Source organism: Triticum aestivum, chromosome 4A (assembly GCF_018294505.1).
Source record: "Triticum aestivum cultivar Chinese Spring chromosome 4A, IWGSC CS RefSeq v2.1, whole genome shotgun sequence".
Classification (NCBI taxonomy): Eukaryota; Viridiplantae; Streptophyta; class Magnoliopsida; order Poales; family Poaceae; genus Triticum; species Triticum aestivum.
This window is the reverse complement of record NC_057803.1, coordinates 613898902-613903504: the sequence shown is the minus strand read 5'-3', so window position 1 is coordinate 613903504 and position 4603 is coordinate 613898902. Positions and strand designations below refer to the sequence as shown.

Below are 4603 nucleotides of genomic sequence, written 5' to 3'. Positions count from 1 at the left end.
GAGTATTAAAAGGAATAACAGTGCTATAGCAGAGCATGGTAATCAGTTTGCAACCAAAGGAGTGAATTGCAAAAACATAGACATTAGAGGCTAGGGTTGCAGAAGCCACAATTCTACAGTTTTGTGCCAAAAACCACTAATTATGAGCCTACCTTTTTGCAAATAACACTAGTTGATTCGCGGGCAGGCACGTTTGGTAGCTGGAGTTGATCCGCGTCTAGAGGAGCATGCGAGGGAAGCTGGCGCAGCCTACAGTGATGACGGCGGCGAGCGATGCGGCGGCCGAAGTTCGGGCTTGCTTGGAGGAACGCTACATGGCACGGTAGGGCAAACCCGTGGGTGCTACGAGTTCCTATAGATGGTCTCAATACGATGACGCGCTCAGACGCAAGCTCCAATGGCTAAAATGACAGCGGTGACATGGCCGGCGGCGGTGAGATTTCGGCTCCGGTGGCTAGCACAGTTAGAGGACAGATTCGACGCAGGCTACCGATGCCGCTTGGTTAGAGATTTCGAGTTCGACTCCTGCCGCTCTAGAATTTTTCAACTCTGTTAGTTTTTTACTTTCGCATTCTAAAAAGAAAAGAAAAACTGCAGAAGGTAAGACTAGAACACGCGACCTGCGCTCCATAAAACAAGCCTTTGCCACTACGCCACTGTGAGAGTTGTTGCTACATCAGAGATGCCGCCTATTTAACAGCAGAGTGATCGTTTGAATTCAAATTTCAAAAAAACTCGAATATTTTGGCTCGGTATGAGTGTTTTCTGTGGGGTAGCGGTAAACGCGGTAACCGCTTGGGATCGCGAAATTTCAAGCGGTACCCAAAACAATGGTCTCAACACATTAACTTAGCACTGGTCTAAGGTAGCAGGTGCCCAAAACAAAACAATGTCTTGATTGATAGATATGCTTGATGCTGATTTTCACATCACCGACAATTGGTTGCAACGCCTCCACTAGCACGCTGACACTTGGATCTTCTTTCGAGCAGCTGATCTTGATCCTCTCGATGCAAGGGTGGGAGCCCAAGCTCAACGCTGCTCCTGATGGTGGCAAAGTAGATTGAGAATGCATGCACCTTACACATTGCACCTGTAGAGTGTCAACATTAACGTGGAAGTATTGTAAGGGGTTCCACTATTATAGCAGATCAACTCGTATTTAGAGATGGTTTCGAGTGAGTACCCTTTCGGGCTTAAAGGTCAACTCCTTCAACTTGGGCGAGCGCTGGAGAATGCGAAGCAGCATGTCGAAATCAGCAGCCATGCAGCAATGGCCCAGCACTAGGCTTGTCAGGTTGCTGAACATTGGGCATATCCACAAACCTCTCTGCAACAAAAGCTTCATATTCATCCCAGATGAAATCAAAATGATGGTGAAGACAGTGAGTAGAATAGTTTGATCATTTCATGATTTTTCCATGCTAGCTTATTAAAACAATACCAGCTCGTAGGAGGGGAAACAAGTAAGCTGAAATGGTTAAGATTTAAACCCCGAAAAGCAACTATATAAGAAAATCTAACTAAGGAATCAAATATAGATATTCATCTAAACGTGTATGAATGTGAAAATAAAAAGAACTAGTTCGTACCTCAAGTAATGGTGCATGCAACTCCAAGGTTGTGGCATGTGAGAGGCCATCAAGTAGACCATGGCCCTCTATTGTCCTTACACTAACAAAGACTGTTACTAGAGAAGACAGATCCCTGACTAATATAGCTCCGGAATGACTATGCGTGTCTAGGATAGAGAGATGGGTAAGATTGCTAGCACAAATCAGGAGACTCCCGGTGATAAGGCAGTTAATAATATGCAAAACCTTGAGTGACCTGGATGAGATCTCCTTCAGGTCAAACAAAACGCAATCCTCCAGCTGTAGAAGTTGAAGCACTCGGCAGTTGTAGTTGAGCGGCCTAAAGAGCCCATGTCCCAATATGACAAATTGGAGCCTGATTGTTTTGAGGTGGTTAGAAGGAGGCATGGCTGAGCTATCCAGATGGCCCAATCCGGAAACATGGAGGTGACGAACTTTGTGCATGATGACATGACAAATCCACACAGTACATGTGGTACTAGCAACCGAGTGGTCAATGATCCGGGCTTCATCCAAGGAAGCAGTGCTGTCGCACAAGAGCAGCAAACGGTCCCCGAACTTCTCCATCTTTTCGTTATGATCCATGAAGTCGTGGTGGTTGATGCGGATGTATGGCGTAGATGCCCAGAGATAGCGCCAGCTCGGCGAGAGCAGGCTTGTGCGCACAGCCTCCGACATGGGCAGGAAGGACATCACGCGGTGGAGCAACTCACTTGGAAGGCCGCTGAGCCTGTCGATGCCATTTTAGGTGCCTTGCGCGCTCTTGGAACGACAGGGAGTAGATGCTGGCGCCGACATTTCGTCAAACAGGTTAGCTGCATGAATCCAGGGAGGTGCATCAGTAATACAATAGTTCAAGATATCAATGCAGAAATCACATAGCGAACCAACCTGTGGTTGAGATGGTTAGGTGGACACTGGTATCCCCAACCCACCAGGGTTCAAATCCTGGTGCTCGCATTATTCCTGAATTTATTTCAGGATTTCCGGTGATGCGCTTTCAGTGGGAGGAGACGTTCCCGTCGACGACGAGGCGCCTACAGTGACTTCGTAAATCTTAAGATGATATGCCGGCTCAGTCTCTCGAAGGTGCTCATAGGGGTAGGGTGTGCGTGTGTGCATTCATAGGGGTGAGTGTATGCGCGTGTATATGAGCGCTTGCGTCTGTACTGATGCTCAAAAAAATGCAGAAATCACATATGAATCGAGCCATTTCTGCGTACAAGACAAGATTCCAATCTAGCAACCGAATGGCCGATCGAATCACGCACAGAGCGGCATCCACAATAACAATAACATGGGAATCATCCACAATTAACACCACATCTTGGCATGATCCGATGGAATCAGTTAGTAATTGTTAGTTCGATCTGGTGCCCTTTTAAGTAGCTAGCTAGCTAGCTAGGGTTTACCCTCCAATTCCCATTACTATGACTGAGAAGAAACTAAAGGAAGGCGTACTAACCTGCAAGCAATGGTCCGACGACCCGATCAACGTGCCAGCGGCGTCGAGAACCGGGTTCTCAATCACCGGCTCTCACCGGCATATATGACGGGCCAGACCTTGTAAAAGCTCACCGTTACTGGGCCAGTTTTGTTTCTTAAGTAGTTGTTCAGGTCCATCAAGGAAAACAGGCCGAGTGTGATGAAAATGTTATTTAAACAGGCTATGTATGGTTTATAATGTAAGATGGTTTTAATATCAAATTAAACTAAAATCACCTCAAAAAATTAATATGAACTAAACATGCCAAAATAAATAAATGAAAATGAAAAAAGCAGTCGAAAGTATCCAGAAGTGACCCTTTTTTAGATGATAACAGGCCGAGTGTGATGAAAACAGGTTGTGTACAATTGACAACATAAGCTGGTTTCTATTAAACTAAATAAAAATGCCTCAAAAATTAAATTAAATTTAAAAGGCAGTCAAAAAGGCCCAGAAGTGGCATCTTGTCACGGACTGTGCCACCTGGGTGTGCCGTGGTGGATTGTGGGCTGGTTTTGGGTCAAAGATGGCCTTGATTGCTGCTACAAAAGACCAGGAGCTGGAAGAGAGACGGGAAAAACGGAATCACGAACGGCACGGCGGCATCCCTTCTCCTACCCTTCCCCTACTTTCTCCTACCCCTAGCTCTCTCTCCCTCAATTCTCCTTCCTGCTGCTTCTTGTATCCATGGTGAATCAGCTACCCAAATCTTTGTAATCCTGTACTCTTGAGTGATTAGTGAAGGTGGTACGTAACACATCTTTCATGAGTATTAAAAGGAATAACAGTGCTACAGCAGAGCATGGTAATCAGTTTGCAACCAAAGGAGTGAATTGCAAAAACATAGACATTAAAGGCTAGGGTTGCAGAAGCCACAATTCTACAGTTTTGTGCCAAAAACCACTAATTATGAGCCTACCTTTTTGCAAATAACACTAGTTGATCCGCGGGCAGGCACGTTTGGTAGCTGGAGTTGATCCGCGTCCAGAGGAGCAAGCGAGGGAAGCTGGCGCAGCCTACAGTGATGACGGCGGCGAGCGATGCGGCGGCCGAAGTTCGGGCGTGCTTGGAGGAATGCTACATGGCACGGTAGGGCAAACCCGTGGGTGCTACGAGTTCCTATAGATGGTCTCAATACGCGGCTCCTGGCAGTTCTTGTTGTCGACCGGCTTGGGGGCAAGCCGGTTTTCAAGGGCGGGGGAATGTCACGGACTGTGCCACCTGGGTGGGCCGTGGTGGATTGTGGGCTGGTTTTGGGTCAAAGATGGCCTTCATTGCTGCTACAAAAGACCAGGAGCTGGAAGAGAGACGGGAAAAACGGAATCACGAACGGCACGGTGGCATCCCTTCTCCTACCCTTCCCCTACCTTTCTCCTACCCCTGGCTCTCTCTCCCTCGATTCTCCTTCCTGTTGCTTCTTGTATCCATGGTGAATCAGCTACCCAGATCTCTGTAATCCTGTACTCTTGAGTGATTAGTGAAGGTGGTACGTAACACATCTTTGATGAGTATTAAAAGGAAT

At 47.0% G+C, this 4603-nt stretch overlaps 1 pseudogene; it reads right to left on the bottom strand.

The window, feature by feature from the left end:
- Positions 1 to 844: 844 nt before the first annotated feature.
- Positions 845 to 2393, bottom strand: LOC123084067 (F-box protein At4g09920-like; annotated as a pseudogene).
- Positions 2394 to 4603: the final 2210 nt, after the last annotated feature.